The following is a 22,695-nucleotide window of genomic DNA, read 5'->3' on the forward strand; positions in this document are numbered from 1 at the left end:
CAGGAATGATGTGGTAGGCATGATATTAAAGACACAGTTTTGACACAGTTTTGACCACAGTGCTTAATCTAACGACATCAGCAGGCAGCAGTGGAGACCGAAGGCCTTAGAGAAGACAGAGGAAGAAAAAATGGCAGTAGGGAGACAAAGAAGAAAAGAGGTAAGAAAGGGGCTGGAAGGAAGGAAGAAAGAAGGAAAAGATAAGAAATGGGAAAGGAACAGTGTGTGAAGGTGGGGCTTTGTCCCTCCTCTCTCAGTAGCACTGCACCATGTCAGGTCCCACCTCTGACTAGTAACGAAAAATGCCAGAGCTTCTCATAGGAATAGCACGTGTACATTTCCAAAGAATTTTCACCTCTGTTATTCCTCATGTACCCCAAACAGCCCAGTGAGACCTCATGGAACTGTGAATGAAAAATGTTGCCTGCCGTATCCGTAAAACAAAGGATGTCGCAGCCGTCAAGCCACTACAGCCGCCGATGGTGAGCCCTGAGGGGACTCAGATGGGGAAGAATAGGATCCTGGCCTGATAGCGAAGGTGCACATCAAAGGCATGATTTCAGTGAGCCCAGACTCTTGCACCTTCCCATACATAGAAAGCGATAATTCCTTAACCTCAGATATCTGGTTTTCTTTAATGAACAGTCATCTTTTGATGTCCCGACTGCCTGGTCTTTGTTGCAAAACCCCCTGTATCTCCTGGTTCCTCCCTGACCTCTTCGGAGCAGTCCCTCAGAGCTAGCTGAGACTCCTGTCTCCTGGGCTTGAAGTCCTCAGATGTCTGCCGAATAAAACATAATTCTCAATTTTAGCTTGCGTAATGTTTTTCAGTTGACAGAACTATTATTTTTATTTGACAAACTTAAAAAAATCTGAGACGGAGTCATTGAAGTGACTTGCAGAGACTGGAAGCAATTGAACATTTTACAGACTAACGTTCCTCCACAGAAATGATAAACAACTACAGTTTTTTTTTTTTCCACCCCACCATCCCTCCCTTAAGCTTTCTGGTTCGTACATAATCAAACTATGTGATTTATATGTGTTTTTCAAATTCTGTGTTCACGCTTTCTCTACAAAAGTTCTTTTTTTGGCTTTATACTCCTGAGACCTCGGTTTGTTTAGCTTTAAAGATCTCTCTCTTGCAAACAAGTTCTGAGAGAAAAGTGATAGATACGTGACTATTTACTAGGAAAAATGAGAGTGATAATACTCGAAAGAACTCTTATCCCAAAGTAGAAGTCAACTCTCCCCCTCCAGAGGTTCCAAACACTACAACTTTTCTAGAAAAATCTAAATGAGTTTAAAATAAATCTCAGGAAAAAAAAGTTGATGAACTCTTATCAATGGGGACGAGGTAGGATACAGGTAACTCAGCTCTTGGCTGGAAATAAAATAAGGTTATGGCACTGGGATAAAGGTCAGTCCCTGGCTTCCTGAGTGTGTCTTACACCTTTGAGTTCAGTTACCAACACGCCGTTGACAACCAGACATTTCAGTGGCTTTCACATTAAAACCCAGGCTCAAGTTCAAAGCTGGAAGGTGATACCTGTCCTGGGACAGAGTTCAAAGTCCAGGCTCTTATGTTCAGGCCTCGGCTTTTGGTAAGTGCACCTGCTGGTGTGCTAATGCAGTAACCCAATGAACACCAGTGCTAGAATCTTCTGGGAGCTCTTCTGCCTATAAGCTTATAAACTGCTCATATACTGAGGCAAATTATATTTTCCAAAAATGGCACTGCAAGATTTCTGGTCCCATACACTCTTCCAGAACCCTGCCACCTGCATCAATAGGTAGAGTCTATTTCTCCTCCCCTTGAATCTGGGCAAGACTTCGTGATGGTTTCAACTGATGGAATGCAGCAGAGGTGACACCATGTAACTTCCAGGGCTGGGTCATAAAGGGTGATCCAGCTTCTGTCCAGCTGTCTCTCAAGGTGCTTCTCCTGGAAGCCAGCTACCATATTGTGAGGAAGCCCAAGCCACATGGAGGGGACAGAAATGTCCTGGCTGAAAGTCTCAGTGAAGGTCTTTGGTGTAAGCCTACATCAGCCATCAGACGATGAGTGAATGAGCCACTAGGTGATTCCCACCCCCAGCCCTTGAATCTCCCCTGCTAATTCCCACATCATGGATCAGGGACGAGCTGCCCCAGTGTACCCTGTCCAGAGAACTGTGAGTATAATAAATGTTGGTTTTACGCCACTAAATTTAGTAGTCATTTGTTAAACAGCCCTAGTAACTGGAATGTACATTAATACCCAGAGGCAGAAAGAATTCATTGATTAATATGATTTTATACATGTCTGGCTTTGGGTCTTCTTGTAGGTAGGAAAGCGTAGGCAGGAAGCAGAAACACAAGCATTTAAGTGCTACCTTCCCTGTGCCAGGTACCACGTCAAGTACGAGAAAACTTCAAAACTTCAACTGCTCCAAAATCCCCATGAGGTTTAAGTGTGAGCTCCATTTGTTTTGTTTTGTTTGTTTGTTTGTTTTTTCGATACTCGGGCCTCTCACTGCTGTGGCTTCTCCCATTGCGGAGCACAGGCTCCGGACGCGCAGGCTCAGCGGCCATGGCTCACGGGCCCAGCCGCTCCGCGGCATGTGCGATCCTCCCGGACCGGGGCACGAACCCGCATCCCCTGCATCGGCAGGCGGACTCTCAACCACTGCGCCACCAGGGAAGCCCGTGATCTCCACTTAAAGATGAGGAAGCTGAGGCACAGAAAGGTATAGTACCTTATCCAGGATCATACAGGCAGTGGTAGAGTTGCAGTTTGATCCCATATCTGCCTGAATCTAAAATTCACAATATTTTTGCTCTCCCAGTGGAGCCCAACCTGGAAGCCTTGACCCTGGGTGGGGGCGGGGGGTTGTGGGGGGCAGCAGCGGAAGAAGCCTCAATTTAGTGGCAATGAGAAAGTTCTGTTAATCCATGAGCAGCAGTCACTGTATGTCATACACCCTCTCACCCTCACCACAAACACACACTTTTCAAATACAGTAAATTCCATAATAACTACAATTCAAATTCATTTCATACATTACTGATCTTGGTTTTTATTATGATTTTGGTACTGATTACGTATCTTCTCAACTAACATGATAACAGAATAGCTACTAGAAGTTAAAAGTCTGTAAACTTCTTACACATATATTAGGACAGGGTTTTCATACTTAAAAACATTGGGAACCATGAACCGTACACCTCCGTGCACAGAATTCACATTCATGCCTGGCAAGTTGGACAACTGTGTTACCACGGGAAAACTCAAGAGTTGCCAATGACCAACATTCCATCTTTGTTGATTTAATGAAGGTGGTTACCAAGGGATCGTTCTTAAATAGTGGGCACTGAGAGGAGAGGGTCCCCTCAGCCACAATTCATTAATTTGCTAATTGTGCAGCTTCCCTGGTGGCGCAGTGGTTAAGAACCCGCCTGCCAATGCAGGAGATAAGGGTTCGAGCCCTGGTCTGGGAAGAGCCCACATGCCAAGGAGCAACTAAGCCCGTGCGCCACAGCTACGGAGCCTGCGCTCTGGAGCCTGCGAGCCACAACTACCAAGCCCGTAAGCCACAACTACTGAAGCCCACGTGCCTACAGCCCATGCTCTGCAACAAGAGAAGCCACCGCAACAAGAAGCCCACGCACCGCATCAAAGAGTAGCCCCCGCTTGCCACAGCTAGAGAAAGCCCGTGTGCAGCAACGAAGACCCAACACAGCCGAAAATAAATAAATAAATGTATTTTTAAAAAAAAAATTTGCTAACCGTTCTCCCACTGAGCGCTGGCCAGCATTCTGTCTTTAGCTAATGATGATGCATGTGCCTTCCCACTTTCCATACACAGGCACGTGACAGGGATGGCGGGCAGAGAAGAATGGACCTGTCTGGGTCCTGGCCTCGCCTTGCCTCTGTCCTTCGGTGCATCCTCCTAAGCAGGCATCTGCTTCCCTTGGGATGAGAAGGGAGGGGTGGTAAGAGATGGGGGAACAACTTTATTACCCATCAGGAATGTAGGGCAAGTTCACTGCCTCCTTGAGAAACGGGAGCCCGCTCCATTCACAACTGTGCCAAAGAGGCAAGAATGCTGGTACTTAATGTGCCATAGAAAGGCTTCTTTCAGAAAAGAAAGGCAACTTCACCAGAGTCCTCTGCCGCCACATTCACATGGAATTCTGAGTAAGGCACACAGGGCCACCTCCAGCCTTCGAAAAATGGACATGCACGGGGTGGGTGGGATGCACTCTCTCTTCCCAGGACTCTTTTCTTTAGCTGCAGTCATCAGCATTCATACCCTCAAGAAGACCTGGCTTTGGGAGGCAAGTCCTACCATGTGACCACCCCCAGGCTACTCTCCCCTGCCCTAAACTCTTAGATCACTGCATTCCACAAGGATTTCTTTCTTCCCCAAAAGGGGGAGGTAAAGGAGGGGAATTACAGTATCTAATGAAGTTGGTTGGTGCCAAAACAACAAAGAAATTCCAATTCATAAAACCACATTTTATTAAATGTGATTTGATTTTTTTTTAAAGACTTTGATTTTTTTTTTTAAAGACTATGTGCCTATATACCAAAACCCGTGATTTCTACTTGTGAGCTGTTCAGCTCTGATTAAATGGGGAAAAAAAGAAAATAAGACTCAAGATTTTTGAAAACACTTTCTTATTATCATTAACTTTACATATGTGAAATTCAAATTTAAGGATTTTTTTTGGTGGTAACTCTTCAAACTAAACAGTCTTAAAATGAACTACCAATTAACCACTGCTTCGTTCATAAATGAAGGAAATGTATGTCTCATCTTACGTGCACAACTAGGATCCATTACACACACACACACACACACACACACACACACACACTTTTAAGATTCACATACTGGTCACCAACAGTCAGAGAACATATCTCCCAACCACAGAGAAGAAGCTTTAGCCCGAAGGGTCCTCCATTCTCCCCTAGAACCTCATCAATCTCCCATCCTTGGCAGAAGGCAGCAAGGAAAGACAGTCTCCCAGATAGGTATCTGGTCTACCCAGGCTCTCTCCCTTTCCTTTTAAAAGAACCTAGAAAGCAAGCGGAGGAAGTGGAAGGGTAGAAGAAGTGGGAGAGAAGATATGCTAAGAAATTAACCCCAAATTCATAATTAGCTAGCCACATGGTTAAGAAATTAACCCCCAATTCATAATTAGCTAGCCACATGACAAAAGCTGTGGACGTGTCTGACTTTCACTTTATTTTCTGAATGGAGGTAGGATCACTGATCTAGGAGGTGCAGGGCCCCCAGGGGAACTGGCCAAAGCCAGGAGCTTCTGCTTCGCCGGGATTATCACGTCCAAACTCCTATTATCTCAAAAGACGTGGGCCCCGTGAATCCACCCATACTTATCCTTTAAAACCTATGCCTTTCCTATAAATACGGAATAAATACAGAATATTTGCCTGTTTGCCTCACCGCTTGTCACAGACAACTCCAGATGTGTACTATCAGGCATTTCCAAGGGCAGAGTTCTTCACGGATTACAGATTCCTGGAGGACAGGAAATACGGCTGTTTTTCTTGCACTGTACCGCAATTACCCGAATATTGCACACAAAGACATACATTTCTGCCAGGAAATCTTTTTTTTTTTTTTAATGGGAAGATGGATGATAACATTCTTAATTTATAACGGAGGTAACTGTGGTTCATTCATCCACTTATTCATTCATTCAGCAGAGATTTATTGAGCACCTCTTATGTGCCAGGCTGGGGATCCAGCAGTGAACTAGCCGAAGCCTGTGTCCTCAAAGGGCTGCTGCTGCTCTCAGGGAAGAAACAGGTCCCACACAAAGATGCAGGTATCATGTCACGGGTGATAAATGTTCAAAAAGTGGAAGTGAGGATAGGAAGTGACAGGAGTGTGTGATTTGAGGGGGGAGGGGTCAGGGAAGATGTCTCTAGGTGACATTTGAGCAGACAGATCTGGAGGAAGGGATCCCTGCAGATGCCTTGGGAGAAGCCTTCCAGGGTGGGAACAGCACGTGAAAGGCTGGGTGGGCTCAGGAACTTACAAGCAAGCCTGGAGCAGAATAAACGCAAGGGAGGCTTACAGACCTGGAAAGGACCTTTGGGAAGCCACCCGAAGGACTCTGAGCACAGAGTGACAAAAAGGATCACTTGCGACCAATTCTGTTAAGTCAGGACAATGAGAGGCAGGCAGTCTGTGGATCTGTTTTGAAGATACAACTACTATGCTTTGCTGATGTGACACAGAGATGAGGGCATTTGCATTAGACAGGCCTGAAGTCAAACTCCAGCTCTGCCGCCTCCTAGCTGTGTGACCTCAGGGAAAAGTTTTAATTTTTGAGTGTCAGCTTCTTCTGTAAAATGGGGATAATAAATACCTTCACTGCAAAAGTAGAAACACTATATATAAGCACCTATTACAATCCCGGGGTACTTTTTTAACGAAAGATAAAAGAGGATTTTTTTTAACCCAAATTTCCCTGACCCCCAATACAACAACATTCTTGCAGGGCGACGCCAGGAGAATTTTCATGGCCTTAAGGTCCCCTTCTCTGGCCCACCTTTTCTTTGATGGATGGCGTTGACTTTCATTACATGTGTGTTGTTTTCAAGGTTGGTTTACTAAAGTTCTAATCTGAATAGAATCAGCAAACACCATCCATGCCCCCTATCCGAGAGGTGGACAGAAATAGTAAATGAAAAACAAAATCCTAAGGCTGAGAATTTCTGACAATGCCAGGAAGGTATTTGGACATAGTATTGCTAATTGCATATTAAACACTACTGGCTCCTGTACTCAACAAAAGAGGGTAAATTATTATTATATGTTATTAGATTTTTTAAGCTGGGTGTTGCTTCCTTTCCTGTCCAATAACTAGAGGCCAATATTTCTTACTTATGGCAACATGTGTTCACAATCGTATGACCTTGAGTCCAGGAAGGAGTGAAACCACTCAGCCCTGAAAATCAAACAGAAAATCATTTTTCCGGCTTCTCGGCTGGAACGTCCACTAGGAAGTACATATACTTAATTTTGGTTCCCTCCACTTTCCCATCCCAATTAACCCAATGCCACATTCACACGGTTGCCTCTCTAAAAATCTGAAATTATTTTGCAAACCTCAATTGTGTTTAATGTGACTTTTAAAGCTAGTCTAAAGAACACAGGTTGAGGAACAGAAACCATCAAGTAGAGGATTAAAATGATTTATTAATGGATGCTTTAAAAATGGTAGAGGGACCTCCCTGGTGGTCCAGTGGCTAAGACTCCGCGCTCCCAATGCAGGGGGCCCAGGTTCGACCCCTGGCTAGGGAACTAGATCCCCCATGCTGCAACTAAGAGTTCGCATGCTGCAACTAAATATACCACATGCCACAACCAAAAAAAAAGAAAAGAAAAAAAAATGATAGAGAAATCTGGTGATGGAGCCTTTATAGTTGAAAGTTAGAAATCGACCTGAAGAATTTGAACAGTTTTAATAGAACTAAAACTCACTACTCAAAAAGAAAATAAAATTCAAATAGAGCACCTTAGCATCCTCTGCAGTACTCACTGAAGGTGCTCTGAAATACTTATATTCACCTTAAAATTCACCTCGCAAAGATTGTACCTTCATCTGAACTTTTAAAGTCTTTTTTTACATCACTCATGCTGCACTTAGATTCTGTTCTGAATACTCTTCTTCTACATGTAAATGTCTTGTCCCCCCGGTGAAAAGTGCAGGTTCCCCAAAGGCAAGAACCATGTCTCTCAATTTATGTATGGATCCGGGACCTTGCCCCTGGCAGGTACTAAATGTGTGTTCTGACATATTATGTGCTCTCCTCTACAAAGCTGCATTTCTCCAAGGCTGTTCTGTTCCTCAAGCTGCAGCCGTAAGGGTTGTGAAGTAAAGAGTATTACCATGTGGCATACTCCCCCCACCCCACGTAAATGTCTTAGACATTTACAATGTACATTAACAGCTTAAAGGCACCAAGCAGTCCTGTAATAAAGAAACCTATTTATTTTGCTGAACGGGACATTCTCCAAACTTATTTGACACAGGAAACTTTTCTTGCTTATAACGCCTGTTAAAACTCAGCAGCGCCACTTGGGGAAACTGTCCTAAAGTATCTGAAACAACATTCTGTATATAAAGTGCTCAGTAAGTAACATATGTGAGACATTTTACAGTTTACAAGGCACTTTCAACACATTATTATGACTGAACTCCCTCAATAGACAGACTTATATAGTAGGAAATTATAAAGAAGGGAAACTCTGTCTTCCTTTCCTCCAACCCCCTCGAGTTTTCAATCACATTCCTTCCTTCATGCATCTATCAGCTGAAAACTCCTTTCCTTTAGGACTCTGAGTCACTAAGGATACAATGTGACAACTTATTTCTCCCATAAAGGGACTTGTTCCCACTTCTTGGAACTGAGAGGGTCCTTAGATATAAACTCCAAATTGTTCATTTTACCCTTGGCGGGGGAAAAAAGGCAGGTTTTAGTTTCAGGAAATCTACCTCAGAGACACACAGAAATTAGGTGACTTGGTCAGTAATGTGATTTTAGCTTACAGGAAACTCAAAGTTCCAAATTTAGAGATACATGAATAAGGATTAGGTTCAACTGTATATGAAAGAAAACCCCAAATAACGGTGGCTTAAACAAGATACAAGTGTCTACATATAAACAGAGTCTGAGAGGAGTCAGTCCAGAGCTGACAAGAGAACCCCACAGACAGTTGAGATTGGGGCTCCCTCTATCAGTTCCACCAACTTAATACAAGGCTTCCATCTTTAAGGTCACCGCAGGGCCCAAAATGGCAGCTGGAATGCTAGCCATCAAGTCCTGATCCCAGGCAGAAAAACAAAAGATGATGATGGAATAGGCAAAAAACATGTAGCTTTCAGCAGAGTGGTCAGACCCCTATGTAGAATTTCCCCAGACCCCCATGTCAAACTCTCATTGGTCACACAGCCAAAACTGTGTGAAAGAAGTGCGCAAAGAAGGCTGAGAAATGTGGTATTTGGGCTGAGCACACTGAATCCCAAATTTTAAAAACGAAGCTCTATTACTAAGAAAGAACAGGAAAATGGATATTGGGTAGTCCACTAGCAATCTCTGTCAAGAAGAAGGAATACGATGTTAGAATCTTACTATCTTAGGATGCTGGTCAGAAGCCATTTCGTCGGTATTTCTCAAGTTCACTGATAAGAATCATGTGTGTGGGGTGGTGGTGGAGGGGTGGATAGGCTCCATCCAGATCTACTGAACCAGAACCTCCAGGGAGAGGATCTAGGGAATCCCTGTTTTCAACAAGCACTCTACGTGATTCTTATCAAGCAAGTTTGGGAACCACTGAAATCTAATCTTCCACCCAACTTGGCAGTCTCAGCAAATTCCTGAGCCTTGGGGCTCCAGAGGCAGTCAGTCCATCCTTGAGCAGCGAGAGACATGGACATCCTTCCTCTTAACTGACACAACTTCCATCAAAGAGCCAACCTAACAGGAAGAACCCGAGGGGGCCTCACCGTTATGGAATTATACCAAAGTAATTATGAATTGGGCAACCAAGTGCCTTAACCAACCAGCTCTATCACATGAACAAATACGATTGCTGAAGAGAAAAACCACAGGCCTAAAAATGGTGTCACCCGTGCTAAAGCCCATAATACCAAACTTAGATTTAATACTAACCTAACAGCAGTTTCGACTTTCACCAGAAATGTAACCTTAATCAACCAGTCTGGAATTTTCTGATCAGCACCAACGAGGTCATCTGTGCCACCTGGGCCCTCTCTCAGCACCCCCCCCCCACCCCCAGAGGAAGAAGGGGTGGCAATCTGTATGATAAAGACCCTGCCCTTCCCTTTTCCCTCCCTAAGATGATGTCCTGGCCTAAAAAAAAATCATCCTTTCTTTCCTTGGCTAATAGCCCCCTGCCCCTGTTTCCTATAAAAACCTTCCGTTTTGTACAATCCCTCGGAGCACCCTTCTGCTTACTGGATGGGATGCTACCCCATTCATGAATCACCTAAAAAAGCCAATTAGATCTTCAAATTTACCTGGCTGAATCTAGTGTCTTAACACGATCATATAAAACCAGCCCATTTCCTCACAGAAAGCTTTAGAAGGATGGTTCTCTAATTGTTTCAATCATACTTTACCAACTGGGACTAAGTCTGACAAGCGTCAAAGCCTCCCAGGCTCCGGGGTGCCCTGGGGTGAATCCGGAAGCTCCAGCAAGGTTGCCTGAAGTTGGCTGAAGGTCTCTAGCCTATGACTGGATGGGTTTCTCTTTGAGGATTAAAGCAAAGCTACAGACCAGAGGTGGAGTGCACTCTCACTTACTTCTAACGTTTAGAAGTCAGCTATTCCTGATCTGTACTCCTATTTCCCTGTCCACTGCGACATTTACTTCCTCCAAACAAATGTACTAAGGACCATGTATTCTACCATCCCAGTAGTTCTGGAACCAAGGGGGACCCAAGGACACACTTGCTGTCATGAATGAACCCTGGGACTGATGGGGGATTCTGATTTCATTTGCCATCTAACCCAGGCTAATAGTGAGAAAAATCTGCTGAGGTGGAGGGCCCTAAATGACACCAGAAACTGCTTCTATCTGCCACGACCTTTCCACAGAGGAAAATGATTCCAACCCACATTTAGTCTGATGTTTCTTTATGAGTGAAGAATTATACCTTTAGAATGAATAAAAGAATGAAATAAACATGTTAAAGGAAGATTCTTTTTCATGTTTTGGTGTTACAGTTTGAATTCTGTTCTCCAAAGAAAAAGTCCTATTGAAGTCTTAACCACTGGTAAATCAGAATGTGACGATATTTGTAAATAGCGTCTTTCCAGAGGTAATGAAGTTAAACTGAGGTCAACAGAGTGAGCCCTAATCCACTGGACTTATAAACAGGGAAATGTGGACAGAGACAGACACCTGGAGGGAAGGCAGAGGAATGGAATGAGGCATCTACAAACCAAAGAATGCAAAAGATTGCCTGCAAACGACCAGAAACCAGGAAGAACATCAGAGGGACCATAACCTTGCAAACCTTGCTTTCAGACTTCTAGCCTCCAGCACCGTGAGACAATAAACTTTTGTTGTTCTAAGTCCCTCTGATTACGGAGCTTTGTTATGGCAGCCCTAGCAAACAAATGGAATTGGTTAGTGAGAATGTATTTCTTCACTCAGGTCAAATTCAATGTCCCTGATGTAAGACTGAAGCTATCTGCCAGCACAACTCAGTCTGAGAACAAAAAAAACCTCTGCAAAAGTCCATTTGAAAATAACTGAAATTGCATCTAAATGTAGGCATTCAATTGCATTTGCTTTCTCCAGAAAAAAGACCAGGTTTTTCTACTTCTTATCATGGTGGGGGGCGGGGGTAGGTAGTGGGTGAAGATGGAGGGGATTCATTGTGATGCCTCTCAGATGAGGAATATCTACCATACTACTTCCTTGCTACATGACCCCTTGCTATCCTGGATCAGTGGTTCTGAACACTTTCTGCTCAGGACATTCACCCAGCCCAGGCTCCTCTCCAGAAGTTTTGATTCAGTTGGTTCAGGGGCAGGGGGTGAGAAGCAGAAATAGTTTGGGGCTGGGGTGTCTTTAAGCTCCCATGTAATTTTAATGTACAGAGGGAGTTAAGAACAACGCCCCAATATTACAGGAGCGATGCTTTCTTTCCATCAGTGGCTGGGGTCAGGGTGGGCGTCCAAAATTCAGACATAATTAGAAAAACCCGTCCTGTGGGAAATTCACACTCAGTAGCCAGACCCTGAAAGCTGACTTTAGAGATCAATTTCCATATGAATAATTATTCCATCATGGTTTGATTGGCTAAATGGCTCCAGGCAGGCTCTCAGGCATCCAATTTTATCTGTGGCGCATAAGAGTCCTTTATATTCAATCCCACCCTCCATAGTTTTAACAGAAAGTAAAAATTTTCTCTTAATTCTTTTTCAAGCTACTGATACTTTCACTATTGCAAGTTGGCAAAATATCTAAATCCAAAGCTACCCAGCACTTATGAAATAGGTCCTGAACACATTTAAGAAAAGTTTTTTCTCTTTCGCTTTGGTGAAAAGGGCAAGGTAACTCGCTGACAACTGTTCAGCAGCTGGCATGTTTACTCGATTGATCAGAACTCTACAGACTTCTTAAGAACTGTTAAATGTTTTTCTACTGTTAAATGTTAAATGAACTGTTAAATGTCTTCTTAGCTGCTTTATTACTTTCAATATGGTTCTAAAGAGCGTATTAAATTGTATCTTCAATTACATGTAGATAAAACTTAGGAGGAGCTGAGCTTTTTCTGGACAAGATAACCTTTCCTTATTCTACTTCAGAAACAACACAAATTCATAAATACAGTCGACATCTAAGACATAAAGAGCCCTTTCCTTCCTTTCTCTCTCTCTTCCTATCTCAATCTCTTCTTTCGCCATTTTTCAAAGCTTTGGGTTTTCCCTTGGAGACAAGGTCAGAGACAGATTTCCTGTCTAAGGCTCTGCTTTGTGCTTAAGGAAACATGAAAAAAGACCTGCATATTTCAAAAGAAGGTCATTATAATCACTATATACAATAGGATCACATTCTTTCCCCTGTTCTTAATTAGTAGAGATTACAAGAAACGTCACGGGCAAGAGGAAGAAGAAGCGTGTACATTCTGACAAGGTACTGGGGGAGACTTGAACACACTTCAATTAAGATGTGCAGTCTTTTTCTCCAGATGCCCGTGGGACTTTGCGCAACTCCAGTACAAATAAATGTACTGCTTTCCGACTCTCTTACAGAAGCAATTACCAGTGGATGCAGAGATGAATGCGAGAGCAGAGGGGGTTGGAAAGAGACTTGAACAGGAAATACAGAACTTTAAAGCTTAATGGGACTTTTGAGAGCATCTTTTTACCCATGTGGGAAGCCAGAGAGGTGAACTGGCTTGCAGGAGTCTCACACGTGGAATTGGCAGAGCTAAGATCAGTAAATGCAGCCCGCAGCTCTGTCCACCAAATTGGCCGCCCAGTCTTGACGCCATTCAGAAGAAACAGTAAAACGCTGAGCCAACACCCTTTTTGCCTCTGTGGCCTCATGTTTTGCATATTTATCATCTCTTAATACGCTATAACTGATGGCGGAGGTGGTGAGAGCTGGAGGTCTTGATTGAGTTACTGCCTCTTGTTAAGAAAATAAAAAGCTTTTCTGGAGTGGAAAGAGGATATTTCTCATGACAAGCGATTCACAGTACAAAAATTCAAGGTCAAAGAACCATGTGTGGCATATCCAGGGGGGCACAAGCATTACTTCTGTGCCCAGAAGATGGCACAGATAACCTAGGGTTTCAAGCTGAGACGCCAACAAAGAGTACACCACACAGATCAGGATGAAAAAGCTTACAGTACCTAGTGCTGTGGCATGACGACACAACAAGCAAAACACCAATGCAATGATGTTCCGAAATAAAAATTTCTTCCCCGAGTTCAGAACTCCATGGCTCAAGTGTCATCTTTAAACTGTCAACATAAGTGTATGAAGATCAGCCTCAAATCCATTACTCAGCCAGAGATATTTTGAGTAAAAGGGACCTCCAAATAGGACAAAAGCCATATAAAGGCAGAAAATAATCCTTAAGAGGCATTATATTTACTTTTACTTTATAAGAAATCTTCATCGTGCTCAGTTTAATGAGCAGCTTTTAATACAGGAAGATACACACATTCCATGGGTCATAAAGCCAAGGCTGCTGAAGTGGGTGATTTAGCGTTTCAGGGAAAAATATGAATTATATGAAGGTCAAGTCCCTTTTAAAAAGTATATTAGGAGGCATTACAAAAATAAGGAAGCGGTTATAAATCTGAATTCCAAGAATGGTAACTCCCTTGTATGGACAGAGCAAAACGTTAGGGCAGAACAATTACATTCCTATGATAACAGAAAAAACACACAAAGGCCAAAATCACAGTATTTAAAAAATGCATTAAAAAAATAATAAAATAAAAACAAATAAAAAATGCATTTCATTGAGATGCTCCGTATTGAAATTAGTGTGGCTAAACCAGCAGCTACAACTCAAATTCCTCTTAAGTTTGGAGGGCAAATGGTAGGCTATGACTTTTTCAAACACAGAGGTTGTTGGCATACATCAAAAGAAGGAGAGGGGCTGTAAATCGGTCCCACAAAGGCAAATTTAAGTGAGCGGGGTGCTGCTCCCAAGCGTGAAGACTCAGAGCTGATTGTGCTAATGTAAAGAAATGACTTGGGTGACCAGTTTTATCATTTTACTTGTCTTCCAGGTGTGTGGCTTGCTTTTTCAATTCTTTTGTTTCTTGTTAGTGTCTAACACAGTGCTGTCCAAGAGAAATAAAATGCAAGCCACATCTTATATTTTCCGAGAGCCACATTTAAAATGTAAAAAGTGGGACTTCCCTGGCAGTCCAGTGGTTAAGACTCTGCGCTTCCGATGCAGGGGACGCAGGTTCGATCCCTGGTCGGGGAACTAGTATCCTACATGCTGCACGGTGCAGCCAAAAACGAACTAAAAAAAAAGCCAAACAAATTTTTAAAAATGTAAAAAGAAACAGACGAAATGAATAATGTTTCATATAACCCAATATAACCAACATATTATCATTTCAGCATGGAATCAACATGAAAACTGTTAACAGGATATTGTACATTCTTTTTTTTATACTAAGTCTTCAAAATCCTGTACATTAACAGTACATCTCAATTCCGATGCTACTTTATCAGAAATACTTGATGTGTATTTAGATTTCATGAAATTTACTCTTGAACAGGTAAATTCACAAACTTAAGTTGTTCCAAACTGAAAAGTTTCCAACATCTCAAATGAGTAACCAGTTTTAAATTTAAATTAAAAATAAAATTTTAAATTCCATTCCTTAGTCACCCTAGCCATGTTTCAAGTGGCTACAGGAGGGGACAACACAGGTCTCATACAAACATCCCTGTCCCACCCTCACAGGAATCATTTCTCTTTCCAACTTCCCATGGAATATAAAAGCTGGGCAATAAGCAAATGTCAGTCCATAGGGAGAAAAAAATAATTCCGTCATTATCCAAAACCATCATGAAATTCAGCTTATGGAGTACAGAAATGGAAGAAATGTTTTAAAAAATAGATTTGATAGATGAGTTTATTACTGGGAACAGAATTAGAAAGTATTTGGAAAAGGGATCTGAATATCTTGAGCATTTTTAATCTTATTTAATCTTCACAATATCCTAGGAGGGAGGTACTTTTCTCATATTCCCCCCCTTTTACCGAATACGAATCAGAGGCTCAGAGAGGCTAGAGCTAGTAAGTGAAGCACACAGAAACTGGGCTTAACTAATGAATGAAATTAACTCTTAGGAGATAACTTTATGGATTCTGTATACAAAACACTGTCTAGCCAGTCAAGTCATTCTGGATACTGATTCCCTTGTAGATTTTAGGAAAGACAAAGCACACTGATGAAGTGTTCTGAAGTGTTCATCTACACGGCTCTCCATTTTTGTTCAAAGTGCCGTAAACTATCGATCCTTCACTTTCAGTGGTGATGCAACGTTCTCTCTCACAGGACAAAAGAATCTCTTGGGGTGAGTCCTAGCAATCAGCAGTTGCAAAGCCTTCTGGGTGGTTGTCACGTACAGTGAGGGTTGACAGCTACAGAGCCCAATTGGACCTCAAACTTGAGTTTGCACCAGAATTGCCTGGGGTCGGGGGCTTGGCTGGTCTCCACTCCCAGAATTTCTAGTAAGGTAGCCCCAAAATTTGCATCCCTAACAAGTTCCCCAGGAATGCTGATGCTGACGTCTAGGCATTGCACTTAAAGACTGACTGAACTATAAGAAAGAAAAATGCACTTAAAATAGGTAAAGAAAAGAAGCACCACAAATTTTCTTAAGAACCTTGTTCTGTAGGGCAATTTACCAGGCTCGGGATCATATCAGCGGAGGGCCTAGAAGACAACTGCTGGAATCTGAGATGTGCTGGATGCCACAAGTTGTAGCCTCCTACTTTCAGAGCAGAAGATACCAAAATGCAGACCGAGGCCCCAGAGCTGCTTTATCCAGAAGCTACTGAGGCTTAAACCTCAGGGACCCCTCACTTGTATGGGTCCCTCGCAAGGGGCAATATGCTCCCAGAGCATGTACGTATATTTTTGTTTGTTTGTTGTCTTTGTAAAATTTGTAAAGTAAAATCTTTGGGTATTTTCTAAAAGGAGGACTCCCATATATTTTTGTATAAACCTCAGGCTCCACAAAACTTGGATCTGTCCTTGGAGGCCTCTTACCCTGTTCATATCTTCCAGATTTTTTCTAGGAATAGAAAAACATCACAAATATGTTTAAGAACTTGCTTTTATCTCTCAATAATAATATACAAAACAGCTTTCATTAATAGATGCCTGCAACATGTTTAATGGCTTTGTAATATGTACCCAAAAATACACTCAGCCAATCTTTTTTTTTTTTACTATAATGCTTAAGTGTTTTCTAGTTTAAGAGTATCACCATGGTGAATATCCTTAAGGCTGAATATTTTTGCCCATCCTTATTTCCTAAGTATTACTCTAAGTGTTGATAGGTACCATATGCATTTGCTTTTCGTTTGTTATAATTATAATGTAATATAATTTTGTCACTTGAATCTCTCCACTTAATTTATTAAATGCACTTTCCCAGTTGCTACATAATTTTTTAAGCTTAGTATTTTTAAGAATTCTAGAACATTCCTCTCTGTGGATGTAACATAATTTATTTGCCTACTCCTCCAAAATATGGGTTACTCTCCATTTTTTATTAATGTAAATAATACGACCAAAAAAACTCCATGTTTTAGATTCTTTTCTTCACATAGCTTCCCTTAAGTGGGCCAAAAATTGTAACAGTGGCTAACCCAATAGATTATTCATAAAACAGCTTTATGGTAGAGAAATGAAATGTGTGAACAGGGCTCACAATGGGCTTGAAAATATCAAAGCCTCGAAGTAGCATTCACCACCATTATACCTGGAGCCATGAACTGAGACCTGTGTCTGTCTTGAGGGCTTACTTGACTGTTCTAGAGAATTCCTCCCAAGCGAGGAGCAAGTTGTCCAGACTCTTTCTGACAAACGTTGGCTAAATGACTCAGAAATGTATAAAAAAATTGAACAATAATGCTATTATGGGTTTCCTTTAAATGAGGTTGGCACAGCTGCCCCATCATAACCTGGACCTAAGCACTGTTTTGTTTCTGATATCGAGTGGCCGTGTTCTTAATCAATAACAGTCAGGCTCTCTCATGACCAAAGAGACAGTCAGTAAGCTGGGTCTAAATTTAGATAATTTTTGCCCCTAGGACACAAGCTAATTAGCCTACACCAGGTCCAAGTTCATGACTGGTCTTGTTGATGTGGTTCTCTAACCACTTCAGCTAATGAGCTACAGACACCAAATAATTTCACAGCCTGGATACAAAACCCAGGTAGGTTGGACATTACAAGCCAGGCCCTCTGATGATGCTTGTTAATGTCACATAACACAACCAGAGGTGGCCAAGAGGACATTCAGACCACTCTAAAGGAAACCCACCCAGGAAACCCCTCGGCCCTTTTGTTTCCACCCATGACATGGGGAGAGCAGTAAATATTGAGCAAAGAAGGGTCGGAGGAATGAGGGGGTGACACTGAACTGTCAGTGTTTCCCTGCCGCTCTCAGCATTCATTCATTCATCACACTCCCTGGAGCAGGAAGCTGGGCTGGATGCTGCAGACAGAGCAAGGAAAACCATCTCATCCTGCCTACCTTGACCCAGCTGCCTCCTGTCACCCAAACGCATCAGTTCACTGCAGGGGAAGGGTAGAGGTGGCTTTGCAAATGCACTGGAAAAGGCAGGAGTCTACAGTACCAGAGTCCCTTGACTGCAAGACTTACTTGCCGAACACTCACCAGAACTCACCAGACAACCCATCTTCCAGCTATTCACGGGGCACAGGCTGATGCCCTAAGACCTGTCCCAGTGCCACATCCACCACTCAGGGGACAACTATGTCCCAAACAGTCACCAAACACAGCCAAGCCAGTCTAAGTGCTGCCCTTTGTTATTTTAAAAACAGAAAGCTGTACAAACATTACTTAAGTCTCAGGTCCCAATGCGCATTTTAGGTCCTCCTTTCCACTGCCCGATCCTTCCAGAAAACAGGTCTAACTGCTTTACTTTCCATATTCTCCACCAACCTCTTATCTCTGGCACCAAAGGCTTTCAGACCGGATCGGTGTGAATCTGGCTAGTGGGCTTCACCGAAACATGTTCTGGTCATAGTTTATCCGTAATTATCATCAGTCAGTTGCCACTGGACAATGGAAAGAAGAATTTGAAATTCCAGGCCTCTACTTGGCTGGCTGGAATCATATTTTGCATCTCTGACAGCAAACACCCGTGCACAGCGGCCATCACAGACTGGGGGAGGCGTGGCTTCAGGGGCCAGAGTCCCCAGGCACAAGTCCAGGTTCCTGCTTTGCCTCTGTGATTTGGACAAGTGTTATGTTGAATTGTGTCCTCCCATAATTCATACGTTCAAGTCCTAACCCCCAGTACCTTATTTAGAAATAGGGTGGCGGCAGAGGTGATTAGCTAAGATCAAGTCATTCTGAAGAAAGGTGGGTCCCTGATCCAGTAGTACTGCTGTCCGTATAAAAAGGGGAAATTTGAACAGAGACCCACACACAGAGAACGCATGTGAAGGTGAAGGCAGAAATCTGGGAGGTGCATGTATAAACCAAGAAAACGCCAAAGACTGCCCGCAAACCACCAGAAGCGAGGAGGTGGGGCAGGGAACAGATTCTCCCTCCCAGCCCTCCAACTTGCTGACATGTTGATCCCGGACTCCCATACTCCAGAATACGAAAGGATAAATTTCTGTTGTTTAAACCACTCCACTTAGACCACTTTGCTAGCAAACTAACACAGCAAGTTAACTATGTCACAGTTTTCTCATCTGTAAGATGGGGATAAGAAGGGTACTCCTCTAACAGAGAGAACAAACAGATTACAATTTGGTGTTTAGAATAATGCCTGGCAGAGAAGTGCATTTGAAGGTTAATATTCTAATCAAGAATATTCTCACTCTTTTTTTTAACCTCTTGAAGTTTCCTAATGTCTCTTCCCACCAAGTTGCTTAGTAAAAGGAGAGTGTGATAACAGCCCACGCCAGATTTCTCGGGAGATGCGGGAGCTCTCTCGCTTGGCTGGGTGCCCAGGCCAGGGTGTGGCCTTTGTGGAGCAACAGGAATCTCGATTTCCTCCCTGCTCTTCATCCCACACCCACTCAAGGCACCTCATTCTTTCCCACCCCACGGCGGCCACCACCCGAGCCTCGGCCCTAGTCCTGGCCCTTTCCTCCAGTTAGTCTCTCAAAACCCCTGAATCATCCTAGCGCCCCAAGCGCGATCATCTTCAAACCTCAATTCTTCCGTTTTACCCACATCACCCACCCCCAGCTTCCGATGCTGTGCAGAAGTCCATCCCTCCCATCTAACTTGATAACTCTGTGCGTCTCCCTCTTCTGTTGGTCTCTCCTCACCCCCACCTGACTCTGGACGTTCCCTCACCAGTACTGGTTTCCTCTGTTAATTCTAACCTACAAGTCAAGAAGGCCCAGCCTCAAATTCACCTTTCCAATGAAGCCCTCCCTAAACTCCTATAGTATTTATCGCCTGGATGCCTGATTTTGTTTTGAATGACACAAGCCTTGTGCTGCTGTACCTGTTTCATGCATGTCAAGCACAGTATCTCAACTAGACAATAAACGTAGAGTCCATTCATTCATCACACACTACTAAAGACCTACTAATGTGAGGCAACAGGCAAGGCATCAGGGTAATGGGTATCATTAGTTACCATTTATCAAGAATGTACCGTGTGCCACATTTTATCCTAATCCTCACGACGATGCTGGAAGGTGCTGGCATCACCCTGGTTTACAGACGAGAAAGCCAAAGATGAGAGATTATGTAACTTGTCCAGTATTGCATAGATAGTAATAGATAAAACTGGGACAAGACAGAGAAACAGGGCTGAGAAATAGTATAATGGGTCAGCTGTAACCAGACCCCAAAGAATGTGGATTAAGGCATTGCCCATTTGGAAGGATGTCAATAATTATCACATATAGGCATACGTCAGAGATATTATGGGTTCAGTTCCAGACCTGCAAATAAAGCAAATATTGCAATAAAGCGAAGCCAAGAACTTTTTGCTTTCCCAGTACATATAAAAGTCATGTTTACACTATACTGTAGTCTATTAAGTATATGATAGCATTATGTCTAAAAAAACAATGTATATAACAATGAAACAAATATAACAATAATGAAAACGTTTGAAATATTGTGAGAAATGCCAAAGTGTGACACAGACACAAAGTGAGCAAATGCTGTTGGAAAAATGGTGCCAATAGACTTGCTCGACGCAGCGTTACCACAAACCTTCAATCTTTAAAAAATGCAATAACTGCAAAGCACAATAAAACGAGGTATGCCTGTATATGATATATATATATTATACGACAATGCCATATATACATATATGTATGTGTGTGTGTGTGTGTGTGTGTGTGTGTGTGTGTATATATATATATATATATATATATATATATGAAATGACCATTGACATCCTTCCAAATGGGCAATGACTTAATTCATTCTTTGGAGTCTATATCCGTATCTGAAGACAGAGCTGTACATTACATTCATTAATGCCTTAGATTAAATAGGCATGCCCCTACTAAGTTTGTGGATGACTCAATATAATTAGGATGAGTCAGAATTTAATGCAAGAATCAGAGCAACAGATTTATTGAACAAATTTAACTAAGAAAATAAAATTTAACTGGGATAAACATAGTGTCCTGCATTTGGGTTCAAATATCCAACAGTGCAAGCGCACAAAGAGAATGACAGGGCTTTGCAAGCAACAGTGGAAGAAAAGAATCAACAGTAAACTGAGTATTGGGGCTTCCCTGGTGGTGCAGTGGTTAAGAATCCGCCTGCCAATGCAGGGGTTATGGGTTCAAGCCCTGGTCCGGGAAGATCCCACATGTCTCAGAGCAACTAAGCACGTGAGCCACAACTACTGAGCCTACGCTCTAGAGCCCGCGAGGCACAACTACGGAGCCCACGTGCTACAACTACTGAAGCCCGCATGCCTAGAGCCTGTGCTCCACAACAAGAGAAGCCACAATGAGAAGCCCCCGCACCGCAACGAAGAGTAGCCCCCGCTCGCAGCAACTAGAGGAAGCCCGTGTGCAGCAATGAAGACCCAGTGCGGCCAAAAATAAACAAAATAAATTTTAAAAAACCACAACAGTATGCTGAGTATGATTGAAGAGGGGAATGTGGGTTAAAAAAAATTAATATTATGTCAGGTTATAGTAATAAAGCTACATCTGGGAAATGGAAATGCCACTATTCCAAGTTCTTTTGCAACAAATCTAATGTTTTGCTCAGAATTCTAAGTCCCAATTTGAAAGTAAGTCAAACTGGTATATATGTTCAAATGAAATTGATATAATTAAGAATCCTCATATTTCACAGTTTCATAGATTGCATGCTGACCGAATGAATGTATGCACTTTAGCGTAACCTAAAACTAAGTTTATAATGTATAATTGTAGGCTGACCTCACTCCCAAACTTTTCTGTGAAGGTGTGGGATCAGGTCGCCACAGTTCCCATCTATGTAAGCAATCCCAAAATGATGACCGTAAATGGTATACTTAACACAGGCCCTGTTAATCCCACTTCTTATCAAACCCAACATATTCCTAGACTAAAAGGAGAAGCTTGATTGATAACCTAATCTCACCAGCTGGCAACACTCAGGAGCAGTTTCCATTTCAAACATGGAAAAGGCGTTTAACTTCACGTGAACAGCACGTCCACCAACAGAACAATGGGAAATTGGGCAAATGGCAACAAGTGTTCACTTCTGGGGTAAAAGTAATCAAAACATAGAACATCTGGGCTTCCCTGGTGGCGCAGTGGTTGAGAGTCCGCCTGCCGATGCAGGGGACACGGGTTCGTGCCCCGGTCCGGGAAGATCCCACATGCCACGGAGCGGCTGGGCCCGGGACCCATGGCCGCTGAGCCTGTGCATCAAAAAACCATAGAACATCTGGCACACCTTTATCACCTAACTCTTTCAGCTGAGACTCACTGCGGAAATTGCCTGTGGCCATGTGTGTTTGTTTCCCAGGGCTGCCACCCTAAAGTACCACTAACTGGCTTAAAACAACAGAAATGTATTGTCTCACAGTTCTGGCGGCTAGATGCTCAAGATTGATGTGTTAGCAGGGCTGGTTCCTTCGAGGGCTGTGAGGGTGAATCCGCCCCACACCTCTCTCCTCTCTTCTGGTGGGTTGAGGACAATCCTTGGTGTTTCCTTGGCTTATAGGTGCATCACCCGGGTCTCTGCCTTCATCTTCCCATGGTGTTCTTCTCCCTGTGTCTCTTCATATGGTCTTTCCTCTGCGCAGGTCTGCGTCCAAGTTTCCACTTTTCATAAGGACACCAGTCATATTGCATTAGGGCTCACCCTAATGACCTCATTCTAACTTGATTACCTCTACAAAGACTCAACTTCCAAATAAGGTCACATGCTGAGGTCGTAGGGGCTAGGACTTCAATATATC

At 43.0% G+C, this 22,695-nt stretch overlaps 1 protein-coding gene across 4 annotated transcripts in view; it reads right to left on the bottom strand.

The window, feature by feature from the left end:
* Positions 1–22,695, bottom strand: part of RAI14 (retinoic acid induced 14) — a 147,595-nt gene that overhangs the window by 83,245 nt on the left and 41,655 nt on the right. Inside the window, exon 1 of one of the 4 annotated variants that reach the window (XM_060009619.1) lies at positions 18,243–18,447. The exons of the other annotated variants lie outside the window; for them this stretch is intronic. The gene's annotated coding sequence lies outside the window, so the exon portion shown is untranslated. Of the gene's footprint in view, positions 1–18,242; positions 18,448–22,695 lie in introns of those variants that run through there. 4 annotated transcript variants of the gene reach the window in all.

This window comes from Delphinus delphis, chromosome 3, assembly GCF_949987515.2.
Source record: "Delphinus delphis chromosome 3, mDelDel1.2, whole genome shotgun sequence".
NCBI lineage: Eukaryota > Metazoa > Chordata > Mammalia > Artiodactyla > Delphinidae > Delphinus > Delphinus delphis.